Source organism: Periophthalmus magnuspinnatus, chromosome 13, assembly GCF_009829125.3.
Source record: "Periophthalmus magnuspinnatus isolate fPerMag1 chromosome 13, fPerMag1.2.pri, whole genome shotgun sequence".
In the NCBI taxonomy this organism is placed as follows: Eukaryota; Metazoa; Chordata; class Actinopteri; order Gobiiformes; family Gobiidae; genus Periophthalmus; species Periophthalmus magnuspinnatus.
The window spans coordinates 936,510-958,712 of NC_047138.1; positions in this window are offsets into that span (position 1 = coordinate 936,510).

The window sequence follows — 22,203 nt, forward strand, 5'->3', positions numbered from 1 at the left end:
TTATTTTAGTTTGAGCCACCTCTCCTCTCCTTTCTCCTATCTCTCTCTCTCCTCTCCACTCTTTCCTTTCTCCCTCTGCTCCCTCCTCTCTATTCCCCACTCTTCTCTCTCTTTCCTCTCTCCTATCTCTCTCTCTCCTCTTTCTTTTCTTTCTACTCCCTAAATCTTTTCTCTCTCTCTCCTCTCCACTCTTTCCTTTCTCCCTCTGCTCCCTCCTCTCTATTCCCTCACTCTTCTCTCTCTTTGCTCTCTCCTATCTCTCTCCTCTCTTTCTTTTCTTTCTTCTCCCTAAATCTTTTCTCTCTTTCTCCTCTCTCTCTCCCTTCTCTCTGCTACTCTCTACTCCCTCACTCTCCTCTCTCTTTCTCCTCCCTCCTACCTCTCTCCTCTCTGCTCTCTCCTTCTCTCTGCTCCTTCCTCTTTCTCGTCTCTCTCTTTCTCCTCTCCCTTCTTCCTCTCCTCTCTCCTCCCTGTAGGTTGTTCCATCTGTGTTTTGGGTGTGATTTACAGAACAGACTCTCTGCTCCCTCCTCTCTCTCTTCTCTCTTTTTATCCTCTCCTCTCTCTTTTTCTCTCTTGGTCTTTCAGGGTGTGATTTACAGAGCAGACTCTCTGCTCCCTCCTTCTGTTTGCTCCCTCCTTTCTACTTCTTCACTCTTCTCTCTCTTTCTCCTCTCTTCTATCTCTCTCCAATCTCTCCTTCTCTCTGCTCCTTCCTCTCTCTCTTCCTCCACTCTCTCTTCCTCCTGTAGGTTGTTCCATCAGTGTGTGGGGTGTGATTTACAGAGCAGACTCTCCTCTCTCTCTCTGCTCCCTCCTCTCTCCTCCTCTCTCTCTTCCTCCTCTCTCCTCTCCTCTCTCTTTCTCTTGTTTCGTGGTGTATTTCCAGAGCAGGCGTCTGTGCAGACTCTGGAGTCACACTGAAGGATTCTCGTAGGATCCGGTCCAGAGACTCTAGAGTTTTGAGACACAGAGGGACAGAGTTAAAGTGCAGGTTTCTCCACCTCCTCGTCTTTGCTTCTCGTGTGACGCTCCAGGTCCAGATTTATGTCGACTGGAATTCTGTGGGAAAGTCTTAAAGAACTTTTCCCACAGACGTGCAGTTTGTCGTCTTATAACCTCAACATAAACGTTCAGTTTTTGGACGTAGCTCCATCAGCTGCAGTTTCTCTTTTGGCAACAACATTTTACTTTGTTTTCGTGCGTGAACAGACGACCTGAGCTCATCGTCCAAACAATCGATTTTCCCTGAGGATATTTGAGTCAGGTCTGTGTGTGAATATAATGACACGGCAAATACTTTTTTTACTCAGACATGTTCAAATCTTAAAGGAAAACTACATTTTTACAGTTCTTTTTAGGGTTATCAGAAGCATCGAAAAGCAAATATTAGATTACAGATTATTTACTGTACGTCTCTAGAACATTATGGATCTGACCTTCTCGAGTGAAAGATCGCACAGATTTAAGGCACACGAGAAAATAAAAGAAAGTATTATTATTTTATGTTGAAAATGGCATTCTATTTTTTCAAGAAAGTGTGTGTTTGTCATTACTGTGGGATCAAAACGTCCTGAGTCTTTGCAAAATTCTTTAACTCAAATACTTCTAATTTGTATGAACTGTTTCGCTTATTTAGTTTGGATTAAAAAAAACAACAAAAACATCTAAAGTGTGGACTGTTTGGACATGAAGCTGCAGTGTTGCGTTAACCCCCCGACTGCTCATGTCAAGACTCGACCCGCACGAGGAGCGAGACGCAGCTGGACAGAGGTCAGAGGTCACGAGGAAAATGACTTTAACAGACGCCGCTGCTGCTCCGCACAAACATACAGAGCTAAAGGTTATTGAACTGCTCCTATAGAAATGGCACAGACTGACATTAACTGGACGAGAAAACCACAGGAGCCAAAACCCAATCTGTCCAAACGTCACCGCGGCCCAGGGAGGATGGACAGCCAGGAGAGCAAATCGGCTCGATGATTCTTTTATCAAGGACTGGAGCTGCAATGAGTCGTGTAGTTTTTGTTCAGGACAGAAGCAAAAACTACACAAGTGTTTATCTTTGAAATTAAAGTGAGAGAAAATCAGAAATGAAATGAGACTTTAGAGCAAATCGACTTTTGACCTTAAACCTCGAGCAGACGCTGAGATTTTAACCAGCCGCCTAAGGAACATGAATATAGTTTTATTTGAGCACTTTTGTATGAAAAGGCCACTGCACAAAGTGAAGACAAAGTGGATAAAAGAGTCGGGGAGTTTGGCGTCAGAGTTTAGGACGAGTCTGGAGCAAATTTAAATCGTACGACTGGAGCAAATAATCAAAACTGACCTAAAGCGACAAGAGCCTAAATGGAGATTATCTGTATTTAACACGACAAAACCCACATCAGTCTGTGTCTGTTTATGGGCCACAATGTAGAAATTTCAGTGTTGCAACACAGAGTAGAAGAACAGCAGGAGAATGAAGGAAAAACAGTCCAAAATAAGATAAAGAATTATTAAAAATACTTAAATTTCATCAATTATTTGTAATATTTATGTTAATATATACAGAGGCTTTACATGATACATACATGTAATAAATACAACTCATATTTAGTATAGTACACTAGTTATAGTGTAGTAAAAGTACAGCAGTATTCTTATCATCTGTGGCCCATGTGGAACTTTAAACAGGTCGTACATGACTTGAGTGCGTTGTACTGCGGCTGACTCACTTTATCATACAGTATTTTACATGATACTACAAAGAGGTTTTCCCTCCTCCAGGGCAGGAGTTTCACTTTATTTAGTTTAGAATCTGGAGAGAATTTCATAATGGAGCAGAAAAGTCATTTAAATGAGCTTTAGCTGTGAAAGTGCGAAGGCGACGCCTTTAACCAGCCTCACACCGTTTGGTGAAGGTGAGTTCAGCTGATTTTTATTTGAGCTCAAAAGTGAAAAATGGTGTTGAATTTGCATTTCTAAAAGCTGAGATTGGGCTGCTGTCTGTGGTTCTTTATGCAGAGAAAGTAAAACAGAGAAATGGGTGAAATACTGGAGAGGATTTAAGTCTTTATGAGCAGATTCTCTGTGGATCTGGTTGTAAAAAACAGGATGAAAAGTTCTTATGGAGTTATGATCTCAATGTGATGTCAAACTAATGATCCGGGAGAATATTTCATCAACAGGTTAAATATATATATAAAAAATACCAACGTGTCCATCTTAAAGGTGCTGTACCTCAGTTTTATCGTCTTAAAAACATGAAAAACAGAACGAGTTCATGTTAAACGAGGTTTGCAAAGGTCCAAAGTCTTTTCCGTTCTGAGTGTCCTAATTATTCAGCTCAAAGAGTTTATAAGAGCGTCTCACAAATCTGAGACCATGGAATTGTGCAGTTGACCTTCCACCTACAGAAAGTGACATACTACGACTTTAAGTAAAAGCTGTTACCAGGAGAGAGTCAAGACTGAACCTGCTGTTATTCTGGAGCTTTAAAGTTGATTTTGTGGAGCAAATTCCAGGTGTTAAGGTGGAAAAATGTGAATGTCCAGATTATAGCACAGTTCAGTTTGTATAATTGTTGAGTGATGCTTAGAAAGTTCCACGTCGACTCTTGTAACTTCTCAAAATGCCTTTGAGGAACAGAAAAGGTTTGACCTGTTCACTGATCTCCAAGATAAACTCAAACATCTGTCCTACTGATTCATTCTGTCTGTGTGAGATTAACACTGAACCGGAGCTGCTTTTTAAGTTTTGTGTTTGTGCCGTTCTAATAAAGTCACTGTGATCTGAAACGCTCTGGCTCTTCAGTTTCATGGTCTTGAAGCTGGAGAATAGATGTTTGTCCTTTTCTGCTGCACCTGACCCGACCTGAGGCTCAGCAGGATGACGCACATTTAGATTTTCAGACCCAAATTTAGTAAACCTGTAAGAAACACGGTCACGCCGCGCTTTAAACTGTACCAAAAAAACCTTGTGCTTAAACTAGACCTGTCACATTTTGAAGTACGACATTTTGCAACAGGAAAATATCACGATACACGATAAAACTGCACCTACTTTATATTTATATCAGTGAAGCAGGATGATGCTAGTAAACCTTTGTCTGAGTGAAACATTGAAAAAAACATGTCCAGAAATAAAGAAATGACACTTTTAAAGACTTAAATTAGAAGTTTTAGGATCTATAATGTTTCATAAATAATAAGATGGTTAATTATTTGAAAAAAACTACAGTTCAAATGTTGTCGTGTCGGTTTAATACAACAAAAAACAGATAAAATGTTCCACTAGTACAAAAACGTGCATCTTTTTTATCATATATTGAACGATAAGTCGATATTTTAACAGAATCAGGCCTGGCTTAAACCATAACATTTAGTATTTTTCTCACCACCTCGACCGTAAACGTGCATAAAAATGTTTCTTTCTTTCTTTGCGCTGAGGGTAAATGCCATAGTCGTATTTGTGTAGAACATGATTAATGGCCTGTCACAGTTAAAGTGAATAAGCTTCTCTTAATTGTTTTACCATTAAGTGCATTTTAAACGGCGTTTGCATTCTGTGTGTCCTCCCTGCGTCACATTTATCTATTATTTAAGATTGCACACTGACATTTACAGCATAATAAACGCATTTTGTGGCTAAGGAAACATTTCTCAACCCACTGAACGTATTAACACTCATAGTTTTCCATTGAGTTTTTGGCCGTTGCGTTTGGACACTCAGATCTGCAGACGTTTCTTTCTTTTTCTTTTTCTGTCTCCTCCGCTTGAGAAACTTTGGGCACAGCTGTGTTGTTCTTTGTTTGTGCCAAGGACTGTAGTTTTTTTTCTTTCGTCCAAATCTTGGGGCTGGAGTTGTTGCGTTGCACCTGCTCTGCCCTCGGGCTGGATTCTGGAGTTTGCCGACGGGCTCAGAGTTTACCAATATTTTGTTTTAGTCCAAATGTGAGTTTCTGTGGAGAAGTGTAGCAGGAGAAAGAAACTCTGCAGAAAGTGAAGACGTGTTTGATGTTACAGCTCTGTTAGCTCCTCACTTTAGTGCACTTAAAGCCACACTATGGAACTCTTTCACCAAAAATAGACTAAAACTGTTTTTGTTTGTGTTTTTTCTCATTATAGTGAGTTTATTGCTCTGGAAAAACCTGCGTCCTTATTGTGAGGGGGCTTTTATCTCCACAAAATGGACTCCTCTTTCCCCGGAGGAGGGGCTCCTGCTGCTTGTTTCCATGGAAATGTTGTTCCTCTGGCGATAATATTCCACAGCATGGCATAAAACTGATCTGTCTCCATAGAGAATCTCCGGTTTTATCTTCAGTACGACTTTAATTTTGTTTCCATGGAGTCGTGCACGGCAGAAAGTTACACATTATTAAGTCAAATAAATATTATAGTGATGTGTTTTTATATGTGAGGCCCTGTACTTTGATATGTGAGGCCCTGTACTTTGATATGTGAGGCCCTGTACTCGCTGTACTTTTATGTGAGGCCCTGTACTCGCTGTACTGTAATATGTGAGGCCCTGTACTTGCTGTACTTTGATATGTGAGGCCCTGTACTCGCTGTACTTTGATATGTGAGGCCCTGTACTCGCTGTACTTTTATGTGAGGCCCTGTACTCGCTGTACTTTGATATGTGAGGCCCTGTACTCACTGAACCTGCAGGTTTGGTCTTTTTTATTTTTTAATGTTCTTTATTAACACGCTGCTAATTAAATCACGTGCTGTTGTCACGGCTGCAGTTCACACTCAACTTTAAAATATCCTCATGTCAATCAGAGCAGAACCTCAGGTCAACTCTGCTCACAGTCAAACACTCTGCAGTACAGCACTACTACAGTCACAGTACAGCACTACTACAGTCACAGTACAGCGCTACTACAGTCACAGTACAGCACTACTACAGTCACAGTACAGCACTACTACAGTCACAGTACAGCACTACTACAGTCACAGTACAGCACTACTACAGTCACAGTACAGCGCTACTACAGTCACAGTACAGCGCTACTACAGTCACAGTACAGCACTACTACAGTCACAGTACAGCACTACTACAGTCACAGTACAGCACTACTACAGTCACAGTACAGCACTACTACAGTCACAGTACAGCACTACTACAGTCACAGAGCTACTACAGTCACAGTACAGTCATAGTCACAGTACACAGCTACTATAGTCATAGTCACAGTACAGAGCTACTACAGTCATAGAGCTACTACAGTCCCAGAGGTACCACAGTCTATAGAAGTTGTGTCCCAAATTGTCCAGTGTGTGTTGGTATAAAAATATGTGACTATTCAAATTATGATTCAGCTGTGACATCCAGTGTCCTACAGCCCTAGTCATAGGGAGTATATAGAGTATGTAGAGTATTTGTACAGATATACATGTAGAGTATATATATATATATATATATATATATATATATATATATATATATAGATGTAGAGTATATGTGTAGATATAGATGTTGAGTATATATATATAGATGTAGAGTGTATCTTGCAGTGAGAGCTGGAGGCTGTACGTGTGTGTGGGGTTGTTGATGTTCACTGCACCGTCGAGTCTCCACAGACCTGCTCTGTTCATGTCCCCAGGAGACCAGATGAAGGCGAGTGTGTGTGTGTGTCGTGTGTGTGTGTGTGTGTGTGTGTGTGTGTGTGTGCAGTAGATAACGGGCCTGTAGTGGAGGTTCATGTTGTTGAAACACGGCCTTCACCTACGCACATGTATCACCCACAAATGTTTGTGTTTGAAGAAAGACAAAAGGGATAAAACCAGAACATGTCAGGTGTCACTTACCCTCCGGACCCGCGGTTTACACGGCGGCGGGAGGAAGTACTGACAGATCCACTCTGGTGTTCTGGGTCTTTCATGTTTCTCGCCCAAGGTGGTTTTACCTACTCTGAGAATCAAAGGTGTGAGTACAGTTTACAGTCAGAGCTCATCACGCCGCAGTCAGTTTGTGTGTTTGTTTCTATTACTTTATCATGACCTCATCCCACATACTCCTCCAGTTCTACCACTTCTAATTCATATTTTGTGTTCAGCTATTTCCATTTCATATGTTCTTCATCGACTCTAAACCATAACCCTTAACATAAAGTGTGTTTTTAAAGGTCCTATATCACAAAAGTCACTCTTGTAGCTTTAATCCATGTTATAATAGTGTTAGTGCATCAAAAACAGACCTGGAGTTGTGTTTTGTTTCATTCACACATAAATAATCCTGCATTATCAGTCTGCCTACATCTCCAAAGCTCAAAATGCTCTGTTCCACCTTGTGATGTCATGAAGTGATAGTTTTAACAGCTAAGTTTAAGTGAACAGCTCCTTTTTTTTGACCTTTAGTCCAGTAGAGATCAGTGGCTATTCCAGATTTGCTGAAATGATCCAAATGATTCTAGAAATGAAGGTGTGTGGAGTTTAAAAACACAGTGGAGCACTTCCTGTATGTTCCACCCTGTGATGTCATCATGTTTAACACACACACACCCTGCAGATTTAAACAAACTCCACGTCTGTTTTTGGTCTGTTTTTTTGATCAGGAAACATTATAACAACATTATAAACATAAAAAAATGATGTAATACCTGCCCTTTAAATATACAAAAGTCACTGACACTTTTAAATCTTCAGTCGCTCCTGTAATTCTTAGGTTAAACTCACCAAATTTTAGCAGTAGATAAACTGAACCTTGAGATTTTTGTCAATAAATACAGTTATAATTGTTCACTTACACTTGAACTTATCACGACTTAAACTACAGGAAGTAAAAATAATGTTTATAAGTGTCCACCATTTTGTGTTTGTCCCTGAACAGCCTGATCCAACTCACTTTGCGTCACATTTAAATCATTTCCGGCTCTTATGTCTCTTATTTGATCCTCGATATCACGTTTTAAGTCGTTTATCGTCTGAGGTTTATTCACAAACACCTTTTCTTTAAGATCGACCCACAGGAAGAAATCAGGACTAGTCAGGTCTGTGGAGATACTGCCCTCTGTCTGTGAAAAACACTTATTATTCCTTTAATGTCGTTTACGCTCGGGGCGTCTCTGGGATTAAAATGTCGACGGTAAAACACCGCTGGGTTTGTGCATTTGACCCATGTGACTCAAAGTCCCACTGGACAATGAGGCTCGTTCCTCGGGGCTGGATTTGCTCAGATTAATGTCAGAAGAGTCGTTCTAAAGGCTCTGGAAAAATACAAGAAACATATGTAGAAACAAAAGAGTTATGTGAGTGATTTATTTATTTTTTTAAACTAGTACAAAAAAAAGAGTTTAATGTAAAGTTATGAGTTATGTCATAGTGTTTTTTCTGCTCCTGAACACAAATGGAAACTATAAAACGACACATTTATTGCTCATTTATTGCTCGTATTCCTCTCCATAAGTCCCTCCACACGTAGCTTCAGTCTGTTATGTAACAATAATATTCCACAGTAGAATATATATGAAGGACACCTGTAATCACACACAGAGCTGTCCTTTCATATTCTTTCATATTAGACGTCTCTGATTCGATCGGGAAACTGGGATCGGGCTTTTGCGGAGCGTCTGTGCCACTTTAAAAGGTTAAGCGCTGACCTTTATTCAGTATTAAACACAAACAATTGAGACGGCTGGCATGTGGGAGCGTCGGCCGATGTGAACTGAACCATCCAGCTTTATAAATTATACGCACACACTTAACAAGAGCGTATCCTGAAAAATGTACAGCTCTTTATGTCGTAGATGAGATAAATGTTTAGTGCTGCAGCGGCGTTACGTGTTTAACTCTTCAGATAAAAGACTCAAAGCTCAAAATGGACAAAGCTAACCTGCTAGCGTCGCATTCGAAACAGGAAGTGAGCGTGGGCGCGCATCTGGCTCCATCGACTCTGGCTCCAGTTCACTTTCTGTTGAAAAACTGTCACCATTCTCCTCGTAACTGCTGCTTCAGACTCATTTTGGTCTTAAATGTTCGTATTAACCCTCTACATAATCCTGGGGTTCATATTTTTGAGTTATTTTGAGTCTATTTTTTTTTTTTTTTGTATTTTTTTATTAATTAACTTTTTTGTTATTTTTTATTTATTTATTTATTTTTTATTTTGAGTTTTTTTTTTGTTATTTTGAATTTTTTTTGTTTGTTTTTTAGTTCTTTTGAGTTTTTTTTTATTTCAAGTTTTTTTTGTTGTTATTCTAAGTTTATTTTTTGCTGTTTTGAAAATCTGCTGCTTCAGACTCATTCTGGTCTTAAATGTTCGTATTAACCCTCTCTACATAATCCTGGGGTTCATTTTTTTGAGTTATTTTGAGTCTATTTTTTTTTTTTTTTTTTTTTTTAATTAATTAACTTTTTTGTTATTTTGAGGTTTATTTATTTTTTTATTTATTTTTTTTTATTTTGAGTTTTTTTTTGTTATTTTGAATTTTTTTTGTTTGTTTTTTAGTTCTTCTGAGTTTTTTTTTTATTTCAAGTTGTTTTTTTTGTTGTTATTAAGTTTATTTTTTGCTGTTTTGAAAATTTGCTGCTTCAGACTCATTTTGGTCTTAAATGTTCGTATTAACCCTCTACATAATCCTGGGGTTCATTTTTTTAAGTTATTTTGAGTCTATTTATTTTTTATTTTTTTTATTAATTAACTTTTTTGTTATGTTGAGGTTTATTTTATTTTTTTTTTTTTTTTTTTTTTTTGTTATTTTGAATTTTTTTTTTTTATTTATTTATTTTTTTTTTATTTTTTTTTTAGTTCTTTAGAGTTTTTTTAATTTCAAGTTGTTTTTTTGTTGTTATTCTAAGTTTATTTTTTGCTGTTTTGAAAATCTGCTGCTTCAGACTCATTCTGGTCTTAAATGTTCGTATTAACCGTCTACATGATCCTGGGGTTTTTATTTCACTATTGTGTCTGTAAATCAAGATCTGAACATTAATAACAGACAAATCAGGTCCTTCTTTCCCCGAGGTCGCTCCTGTTAGCGTTAGCAGCAGGTAGGGGCGTTACCTTGAACAGCCTCGCTCTGGATTGGCTCTTTGGTTGCTATGATACTCGCAGTCAGAATTCCACTTTCTGCTGAACTCTACGTGATGTTTGTGTTGTAATTTCCTTTTTGTTGTGTGAAAACAAGTGCACGTCGCATCATTTCCTACAGTTATATCCAAACTGTGGCCCTCAGACATTTTCAAACTTCAGGTGAATTGGCTCGTATCACCTTAAACTGTACTTTTTTACTGTATATTTCTGAAAATCTACTTTAACAAACCTGTATCAAATATTTCAGGATGTGTCTTTGAGGATGTGAGTGTGAGTAAAGGTCTAGTGGTTCAGTCTAACTTGTAAAAAACAGTGACCAGTCTGTGGCCCTCGATTGGCCTCAGCTTTGTCTGTGTTTTTATTCATGTTTTTGTGGCCCTTGATGAGAAGTTTGGACACTCCTGGACCATTGAATCTGTTAAACTATAATGGGGTAGTCTTCTTGTTTGTTTTCCGTTTAATATTTCAGATTTAGCTTTTTGTCATTTGAATAATAAATCTACAAAAACCTGATCTTGTTGTATGTAAACATGGTCATTGTTAACATCCCACTGCAGGAGGACGCAGTTTGTGCTGTAGTTTGAAGCTTTTTTATGTGCAGCTCGTGTTTTTGTAGCTCTTTTTCCAGCACTGTTCTGGTTAAACTGTGTAGTGTGCGGATGATGGACGGCTCGTATCTTCTGCCCACATCTGAATCACTCAGAACGCACAATTGTCAGTGGGAAGCTCTGCATATTCATGTGTTTTGTCAGAAAAACAATAGGACGGAAACAGTGTCCAATAAATGCGGCTAAAATGAGGATTTGTCCGTTTAGCTCGTGTTATGTAATGATTTGAATGAGGGTTAAGGTCGTTTTCCTCAAGTTTAACCCAACTGTGACGTTATTCTGCAGTTTCCATTATAATTAATCTGCCTGTGTCCACTGTCCAAGTTGGTGCTAATACATCAGGGAGTCGGCCGCTTCTCTAAATATGTGGTATTTATGGTGTAAGCGGCGTCCGTAGCCGATCGTAACGCGTTTCTAAAACTCTGCATCTCGCTGACAAACGATAAATGACGTGGTACGAACGCATCAGAATCAGAATCAGAAGACTTTTATTGCCATAGTCTGTGAACACAGTTCACAAACTAGGAACTTGATACGGTGAAAAAGTGCAACATAAACACACTGAATAAATACAAATACAAATAAGAGCATGCACAAAGTTAAAAAGATATGCTTAAAAAAATCAAATGAAATACTTAAAGGGAAAAAATATGTACAATAGCAGCATCAGAACAACAGTGCAAAGTGGCTTATTAAAGTGACCGGTGTTATAAAGTGTCCAGTTTAGTGCAGATATTATAGAGTGTTCATGAGACAAACAGCAGAGGGGAAGAAACTGTTCTTATGGCGAGAGTTTCTGGTCCCAATGGACCGTAGCCTCCTGCCAGAGGGAAGTGGCTCAAATAGTCCATGTCCAGGGTGAGAGGTGTCAGCTGCTATACGGCCTGCTCGCCCCCGAGTCCTGGAGACGTACAGGTCCTGTATAGATGGAAGGCTGCAGCCAATCACCTTCTCAGCAGAGCGCACAATGCGCTGCAGTCTCTGTCTGTCCCTGGCAGTGGCCCCAGCGAACCACACAGTGATGGAGGAGGTGAGGATGGACTCAATGATGGCCGTGTAAAACTGCACCATCATCTGGACTGGCAGCTTGCGTTTCCTCAGCTGCCGCAGAGCCCGTCAGAGCCCGTCACGCTGTCGTTTAACTAAAGCCAATACAGAGCTCCATCAGGCTGACCTAGCGCCGCCTGAAAACGCTCGTACATCCGCTTTCCGTCTGCGCGCGCTCGTCTGCCATAAGTCTAAAAACCCATTCACTCTGATGTCGGCGCGATGAGAAACATTTTCACGGAGATTCATTTCAGTTTGAATTGATGATCTACCTCTGAACAGCTCCCCTCCGCTCCGTCACACACCTCCAGCGATTACAGTCGGGCTCACAATTAACAAGGAGGACATGAGCGCTGCGGAAACGGCCTTTTTATGAAATGTGCTAGAAATGAAGTGGATTAAACTGGATTGGATTAGAGCTGCCACAAATTCATAGATAAAACGCAACTGCACGATTTATTGAAACACTTGTCAACTGTTTGTGTCGTGGAATAATCATTAACGGCTCCAAAACATGTCATGAGCTCAGAGGAGAGGCTTTATGACTCACACACGTCAGGATTTACATACAAATGACATGTTTTCCATAGATGGGAATGTGTAAATGTTGTGTTTTTGATTAAAACACTCGTCTGTGTGTGTCACCAGGATGTACGCAAGCAGCTTCACCTCAGATTTACCTGGGAACAGTGCAGTTTAGGATGAATCTCTTATTCACGGGCCTTTTGGAAACTAAACAACTAATCAATTCATCAAAAGAATAACCGCTAGATTAATAGATTAGCTAAATAATCCTGATTTGCAGCTAGGACTGTCACGATAACATCTGAAGTGCAATGTGTTTATAAAGAAAATGGATGATAAACGGTCATTTTCAAACTAATTTATGCCTAAAGCAGGATTACCCCCCAAAAAAACTATTCTAAATGTAAAATATTGTTAATAAACCATGAGCTATGAGAAAAGGCAAAATGAAACACTTTAGTGCTTAGTTTGTGTCTAAAATGAGACATAAAAGTGATTTATTGAACCTTTTATGACTTAATTCTGATCTTAGAACCAAAAAATGACCAAAAATGTCCTAGTAGTGCAATGAAAATGTGCACACGTTAAATTTTCACCACCAAAAATATTGTTCCAGCTTCATATATTGAACAATAAGTCGATATAGTTGGAAAGATTGGATTATTGGGTTAACAGTGTTTGGATATTTACCTGAAAATCCTAAAAAATGTGTGTTCAGGTTCGTATTTTAAAGGGGAACTATGTGTTTTCTTTCCATGATGATGTTATTTTGTCTGAAATGCTTCACAAAATGAGATGAAAACATGAAGTCTCCATGAAAACCAACATGTGACTCCACCAAAACAAGTATTTTTTGACAATGCAAACGTCTTTTATCGAATAAATTAACACAAAAATGCTGTTTTTTACCACACCAACACTCCAGGTAACGCGTTAACATTCTCACAAGAGAAGCAGGTGGCCGACCATCCACCAGAGAAGTCCCGTAGTGCACCTTTAACCCCTGCGTTGACTGAAACCATAGGTGCGTTACTAGTTCCAGAGTTGTTGATCAGTGCCACTGGTCTGTTTACCGACTGACAGACTCTAATGAGGAGGAGGTCAATAAAGAACAAAACAAAATGTCCCTGTGCTCATCATTAAACACTGTCAGAGTTAATCAGCTGCTGGCAACAAATCAGTGAAGTGCGCAATCAAAATGTCACACTTTTATATGTGATATTATGAATTAGGCCGAAGGTAACGACGGCTTATTAAGATTAGACACGACAGATGAAACTTTGGCACCGTGAGGAGACTTGTTTTGTCACTGTGTTAAAAAAAACATGCTCCTTTGTCGTGAGAGGGACTTGTCTCTCCACAGATGTGATTTGTAACTTCTCTGGTGACGGTTCTACCACCTGTTTGTGTCGATGTTCTTCTTCAGGTTGAGGTGTGGACCATTGGACATGTGAAAGTGTTGATTTAACGCTGATAAAAAGCTGCATTAGTGAAAAAAGTCCAACAAGAAAAGTCATAAGTTTAAGCATCGATCCTCAAATCCTCAGAGTTAAGGAGCTGCCGTCTGCCTTTTCTCTGATCTGTTTGTGAACCAACTTATCCGTGGACGTGAGAACAGCCCACAGTCCACAGACTCGTGCGTGAAAAGGAGGAAAGCCGTGTTCTTGGGGCGCAGCAGAGCAGTGACTAACATGACGCCCTCTCCAACGAGCAGCAGGGAGCTCACTAACACTGCAATAAAATCTCATAATTAAACTCCTACTGATTCTAGTCTTTGTTAAAACGATGAAAGAATGGCTAAGCTTCCGAGAGGTCTGTTAATAATATCCCTGTTGAGTGTTTTTAGATCGTAAGAAGGACCCCTCGTGCTGCTCTGTGGTCTCCAACTGTGCCCGACAGGACGCCCCGGGATCGGCCAAACGGAGAGAACGCAGAGTCTCTTAAATATGTCGTCGAAATGATCCCACGTGTTTTGAAATCAGAAGGTTTTATGTGTGTTTTAGATGTTAAATGTCGGTATTGTAGCTTTGGGTTGTGTTTTTAAATGTCACGTTACCACTTTTTTCGCGTATCTTTCCATTTAGACGTGTTTTTATCCTGTTACCGTCAGCGTCGTGAAGCCAAATGTTAAAACTTAAAACTTTGACTGCACGGGGATGTTCTGCGGTTCCACTTGTGTATGAGCCGTACCTGCTCAGTGATATTTGTCCCCCTCAGAGTCTTGAGTCTTGGCAGGAGCAGAGTGTGTGTGTGTGTGTGTGTGTGTTTCCTCTGGGACACAGCACAAATAACAGCCCCTGTGCGTCTGGAGGAGGCAGGAGCAGTCGGTCGATACATCACTGCAGCAGCACAGAGAGGCAGAGCTGGTGCTGATCAGGTCAACAACTAAAACCACAATACAGTACGACCGTGGTCCACTTAAGAAACTCTTTGTCAACTAAAAACATGATGTGCATCGATTAATCTTAGTAAAAGAGGACGAGGAACTGCTAAAAACTCACACGAATACAACTATGTCCACAGAGAAGCAACGCAAAAGTGAAACATGCTTCTTCTTTTCTGCTCTTCAATTCTTCTAATCCTAATAAAATAAATCTTAAACTAATCGTACGTTCGTTCTAGTCGACAAAGTGACTACACGGCTAAAGAATACAGCCCTGCAACGCAATACTGACAGTAAACAGAGCGTGGAATCTACGAGGAGCTGAATTATTTATCTGTTCATGTGCATATTGTGCTCATAGTAGTTTATTCCATTAAAAAAAACACTTCTGCACCTCCTCCTCTGCACTTTGCTCTGGCTCTGGACTCGGGGTATGTCCCATCTGCATGTAAAGTCTGATTAATATTAAAATAGAAAACAGCTGTGTGATTATAGCTGACTTTAAGTTCTTTAACTGCAGCCTGATTTATACGATGCACTGGTGTAAAGTACAAACAAATATAACAACAAATATTATTAATAATCATAATGAATCACCAGTACTTCAGTGTGGAAGCTCAAACGGACCACGTCTACGTCTGAACCCACTCTTAATAATATTGACTGCTCCTTATCTACTGCAGTAAAGTTAACCATTTACGATGTGCTTTTACTGAGCTATGTGCCGCGCTTTTTCCAGCAATTTGTTTCCGTCCGTTTAATGTCCAAATGCAATTTACTTACAAGAGCCAAGGCTTTTCCACCAAACTTCTAAGTGTGTAATAAAAGTTGTCTTTAATGGCTGCGGCTAACAAGAAGAATGTAACGAGATTAAATTTAAGTGCACTGGAAACTGGGCCTTTGGAGACGAAAGGACAACCACAGGCTATTACTCTGGCTAAATGAACACACCTTTACAGTGTGTGGAGAAACACGCGTATTTAAATACTCCGAGTAGCTTAGGTCCACGTAATTCCATAATTTACCGGCGTCTTGGTAAAGGGATCTCTCGTAGCTTTGCAGATTTTGGGTTTAGACAATTTACTAAATGACTTTCCTGCTCTCCGCCATAATTTCCTGCCACTTACCCCTCGTCCTGACAAATGGACGGGGGAAAAACCTGTTTAATATCCGGCCTCGCTGGACCTTTTCCACCCGACGATGTTTTGAGGCATTAGACGTACTTATTGGTTTATCTAATGGGTTAATGAGTTATGCAAATGAGGTAGTGCGCCGCTAATGTCAACGCTGGACACAGATTACATTTTTAACAACACTGGTCACTGCTTTTTTTGTGTCGCAAAGAAAAGAAGTATCATATTTAGATTTTTGTTTTGCTGCTGTAACTCTGTGATCTTGACTTTTGTGATTTATGGTTAGTGATGGACTGAGGCAAAGACGTGCGGCGGCGTGGTGACCTTTACTTTGTTCTGTTCATGTATTATTCCTGAAAATGGCAAAGAAAACCTGGAGCCAAGGGGAGAAAAGCCACAAAAACAATCTTTAAACTCACTGATTCAGTTTACTCCTGCAGAAATTCAGTCGCAGGAAATATGGGCAGACTGCAAAATAAAATATTAGTTAAAGGCAGACATTTTGAGATGCAAGACTCTGCGTATAAGGAAATAAAGTGCAAGGTTTTGTGTTGTTAAAAATATGTTAATTGTCCATTTAAAGCAGACGTATCAGGCAAAATCAACCTTTTTTTAACCATGTCACAGCTGTTTCCTCTTATTTACTCGCTCCGTTATATTTGGACTCATTTGTACATATTTGACCCATCTTTAATCGCTTATTACCAAGACACTTTATTGCCGATTAACTCCTGTTTTCATTGTCTAGAAACGCGCAGGTCGGGCTTTTTTGCACCCACAATTATTAAATACCCTGTAAAAATACGTCAGCAAACGCGGCTTTATTTGAGCTAAAAACGTGCGTAAAACAGACGACACGAGAAAGGATCCATCGATATGACAAACCAGCTGAAGTTTTCTGTCAAAACAAAATAATACCTCATCTTCCTTCTCTAAATCACTTCTTTTTGGCTCTGTTTACTTTGGCGGATGTTATAAGTGGCTGATGTAGCTCACGTGGGCGGAGCGTCGTGCCGCGTCAGGTCATGGGTTAATTGCGTCGGTTATGTTCTTATGTAAACTTTAAACAAACATAATCAAACATAGGGCGGTGTACATGAATGTTAGTTTGTTTTAAATTATTTTAGATGCTATAGTAATAATAGTCTACATCATTTTCTTCTGTGAAATAATTTCTCGCCCAAACCCGCTCTGCAGTACATTTTTAAATACGATTTTTTTCCCGACCTGCAGGTTTGAAGTGAACCCACACATCTCCAACATCCTCTGCTCTGTACTTACTTCTCCAGATTAATTTTCTTAGTTGGTGATTCTCGTAGGATTCGGCAGCGTCATTTTGGTACAAACTTTAAAAATGGCTCTGTATCAGTCTGTAGAACGTCAGAAAGATCCAGATCTTTGTGCGATGACGTTTATGGAGATGTCAGCTCCCATTGGACACTTGGGGCAGTCTGTGGACTCAATTCCTTTATTTATCATCATCTTTATCATTTATTAAGTCGTTTTAGAAGAATACTGCGATTTAAGATGTGCTAATTCTAACATATTGATCCACAGGTGTCATAGATTCTCACTGTAGAGCAAACACGAGCTTCTTTAATGGTCGTCTTGATGCTGCTTTTGCTTTGATCCAGTTCCTCCGACTTTTACCTCGACCTCCTGCTCTCTGGCTTTAGATTAAGAACTGTTTTCCTTTTAAGATGGTATTATTTTTGAGCGTTCACTGATGACCACGACATGCACGTTTAAACATGTTTTAATCTGCACGTTTTGTCTGACACTAGGACGTTTTAGAAGAACCTTTGTGTTGTTTTTTTCCTGCTCTCACCCGCTGCGTCTACACAACAGGGACAGAGTAATGCAGTCCCCAGTGAGCACTTCTCTCTGGGACTGTCCTTCGACTCCATAAATCTGTGTTTGAAGACGACGCAAATCCTGTGAACTTTAGTTTTCCTGGTGCAGGGGGAACTCGAGGCGTCGCACACTGGGTCTTTGCATTGAAAACACAGATTTATTTGCGCATTAAATACTTTTTTCAGGCACAGTCTGCATCTCTAAAAATCTTAAACCGTGAACAGCAACACAGACTGCCATTGTGTCCTTGTGCAAGACAGTGGAGATGAGTTTAAGTGTGTAATTGGTGATACTTCCAAATCTGAATTACATTTTGAGGATCTAGAAAAGTGCCGCAGTCCAAACATTTCTGTAAGTGTCTGAGCTGTTTTCAGTGTTGTATAAAACATTGAACGTGTTTTGTTTTAACCTTTTAGTAGCTGCTTTAACCTTTTCTTCTCGCTCTCAGATGTTTTATTGATGTTTTATTACGAGATCGAGTTGCGGAAAAATGTAAAATTGGCAAAATGTATTTAATTTAAGTTATTCTGGGGCAACATGGCTGTGGACAGAGGGAAAAAGAGCTACGATAATGCGGATTATTGTCGATTTGAGTGTTTTATAGACAAAGTGTGTGTTTGTGCGTCTGTGTGTTTGTGTAAATTCTAAATGGTGCAAATAGATCAATAGAAATCGCACGAGGAGCTAACTGTTATTACAGCTATTTTCTTTATGGGCAGTAAAAGACAATGGGGTAAAATGAGGCCAAGCAGGTTTTAGAAATGTATAAAGTTTACAGCTCTCAGCGGAGTCAGGAAATCAATAAAATCACGCACTTGTTGGCAGGTTATGTACCTTGGCACTAATACATTCATACGAGGTGATTTTTCAAGTTAAAACCAGTTTGAAAGATCGATCGAGGCTTATTCACTAATGAGAACAACACGCAGTGAAATTTACAATATGTTTCTGTAAACTGTAAACATGAAGACGCGTAGAAACACTTGATATGATTTTTAGGAGTCTGGATTGAAAATAATTGTGTTAAACTTGTGCAAACTTGGAAAAAATATACATAAAAATAGAAATATATGGAAAATATCTTCTGTTTTCTGATTTGAAGGATGTTTACAGCAGTGATCCTCTGTTAAAATGCAGTAAAGCAACTCACAAAATCCTTCAAATTAAGACGGAAAACCATGAATACTGCAGTTATTTATAGTAAAGTCTTATTAGTATTGTTAAATTAATTCACCTCCATGGTCAGCTGCTTTTAAATGTTTTTATCTCTTGTTATTTGATGGAAATACTTTGAGCTATTTAACCATTTTGTATATTTATGTTCAGTCTTGGTTCCGTTTAGGACCACAGTGACAAAATACGTTGTTCACTTCCTGCAAAAAGCAAAGTATTTTTGTCTCTTATTGAAATAAATGTAGCTGTAGTTGTCCCACTGGTCTGCACTGGACGCCTGGTGCTAAATAATGATGCAATAACAAGAGCGTGGGGCGCTGTAGAAAACTGTTTGGTCAGAAGGGAACGCCGCCGACCGCACAGTTGAACACGTAATGAAGGATGTTGTAGCGTTTGCTGTTGTGTGAATGGCCATTACAAAAGACGTACGGTAAACGGTCAGAGGTCACATTTTTATACGCGTTTCCACCTTCAAGGCACCGAAAGACGTTTACATCGAGAAACCGCCCGCGCACACAGGATACAGGAGTAAACGCAGACGCTGGGGCGAGCCCGAGGAGCTGGAATCGAACCGCTAACCCTGTGGATCAGTGGATAAACGCTGGAAACTGAGATACCGTCACCCATAAAACATTTTAACTCTTAACTTTTGCCTGTTGGACTTAACTATTCACTTTTTACAGAGGTAACAGCTGCACGATGCTATTGATGCTATTAGCAATTTGTAGAACTAAACGGCATTGGTTAAACTTGAACTTGAACAGTTGCACACTTTGAAGTACCGTTCAAAGTACCCGGCCTTCGAAGGGTGCTCCTCCGTCGACTGCAAAGGCTGCACCGAAATGTGACAAGTCAACTGCTGTGTGCGCTTACGTTATGTCGCCGAACAATCGTGACGGCCACTGAATAATGAGCTAAAAGTGTAAAATGGACCATGAAATAACAGTTTTATTTTTATTTATTTCATTCAAGAAGAGTCAAGGTGTCGCCGTTTATTTCTGTTTAGATTGAATGAAGTAAGGTGTTAATGTTTCGCTTTGAATATCGACAAATATAACGTTTAAGGTGATTTTTTAATTTATTTTTTCACCCAAATTGTAGCTAGGATTGCATAACTTTAAGAAAATATACCTTGTTTCTCCTGTAGAAGAAGTCACGCATGGTGCATCATTCACGCTTGATCTCCGTGGAAACGCAGGGCACAATTGTCGTCCGTATTCGTCAGGTGCGTGAGATTGAATGTGTCACTTTTATAGTCACAGCTTTGCCCGGAATGTCCCATGATATGGCATTAAACTCCTCTATATCCATGGATCAAGCAGGTGCCACGACCAAGTCACAGGTGCAGAGGAGACCCCCACTCACAACAAGTAAAAGTCCATGTTTTTGAAGTATTTTTTTTTACCAATACCTGTGATAAAAGTTTAAAACCACAGTAGAACATTTCCAGCAAAGCGGTGATTTCATGGAGAAAAGCAGGTGTCACACTTAACATTCTTCAGCGTCGTTTAAAAAGCACTTTGAGGAGCAGATTTGTGATTAAACCAACACAAAATCTTTTATAATTTCATGAGTTCACGAGTCGATCTGTCGCCATAATCACTAAATCGACTCATCGTTGAATATGTGAAAGCTGGAACAATATACTTATGGACTCAGTGTTTACCGTGAGTACTTTGTCTTTGCAAAATAGGGGATTTTTTTTGTCATTTTAAGGTGAGATTTGAGCTGCAGAGAGTAGAATAAATACCTTCTGTTGTTTACTATCAGCTCATTCTGCCGTTTATTTGTCGCAGCTCAGGTCTTTTAATGAAACAATATATTCAAAATAGTTTTACCTTCTGCTGCTGCGTGTGGTGAAAAGTATTTAAATATAATCGCGACAGGCTTAGCCACAAGTCAGCTTCTTTATAAGGTCTAGTATTTTAATGATTTTAACCATTCACCCACCTGCACCTTGAAGAGCGACTCGAATCAGCGGAGACGTTCAGAGCTCTTCAGACCGGAGGCAGGAGAACGGATTTCATTATCTGCGTTTTTATTCGATTTAGCCAAAGTTGAGGGATATATACATGTTAAATATACGGTTTTAGATTCTCCTCGTGGTTATGTCACTCTGAAAAGGAAAGAGTTTAAATTCCAACAGTTATAAAGTTTCCTGTGTATTTATTTTGGATCATGTTCACACCTTCTGCCCCCACATCGTCTTCATTTATCTGAACGAGGCCGAGCTTCACTATTGGATTTGAAGTCCACTGATTGCTCCATAATTTGACAGTGATGTACGACTCGGCTAAACTCGCTGTAACTGGATATTCACAGACGGACTGGTGCACTTTGGGCCGTGGGACGAACGACACAAACGGGAACAGTCTGACGTGTCCATTGGATGATTGTCTTTTGTCTCATCTGAGAATAATAAAACAGCAGATACAACATTTATATTCTGACATTTTGATATAATGTTTGTGTTACTCAGAACACAAATATGAAACTGGGAGATGCACGTGACTCGGAGGTTTAGAAATGACATTTAAGGATAAAAATATATGAATGAATAACTCAATTTTAACAAAAATGTCAAATACCCCAGTGTGACGCTGTTGCCAAGCTGATTGTCAACCACATTTACGGCTCTGTATCAGTCTGGAGAACGTCACAGAGAGCCGGATCTGTAGAACGTCAGAGATCCAGGTCTGTAGAACGTCAGAGAGCCAGATGTGTAGAACCTCAGAGAGATCCAGATTTTTAAAGCGTCACAGAGATCCAGGTCTGGAGAACGTCACAGAAAGATCCAGGTCTGTAGAGCTCAGTTCACTTTGTTTAAAATCAGTTGAATCGACAAGCTGCTTTCAAATGTTTAAAATAAGACTTTTTTCTTCATTTGGCTGGAACCGTTTGCATTTTTTGAGAAGTTGAGTAAAGTACAGTGGTCCCTGGTTTATTGCAGGGGTTAAGTTCTAAAAATAACCCGCAATAGGTGAAATCTGCGAAGTATCAGCTTAATTTTTTACATTTATTCTATGTTTTTGCTGTAAAACCCCTCACCACACACTTTATACACTTTTCTCACACAGGCGTTAACATTTTCTCACATTTCTCTCTCGTTTAAACTCTCTCAAAGTTCAAACCTTCGTAGGCGTCTTTGTCGGTGCAGAACGTTTCATCGACATTGTGGGTTTTGTCGGGGAGAAAACAAATTGCAAACGTACAGCACTTCAGAGTCTGACTTTGTTTCTCTTGGTCTTTGACTCTTACAATAGAAACGAAAATTCTTACATTATTCTTATTGCAGTAATAATTTCTCATCATAATAATGTCTCTTATTGTGAAGCAATAACTCCACATTTCTTTATTCCATGTAACTCTCCTCCTTTTTAATCAAACACACTGTACAGATCTTTATTCAGATTTAACAGTTTCATGTCGCACTGATGAGGTAAACCAGTATGAACATTTGAAC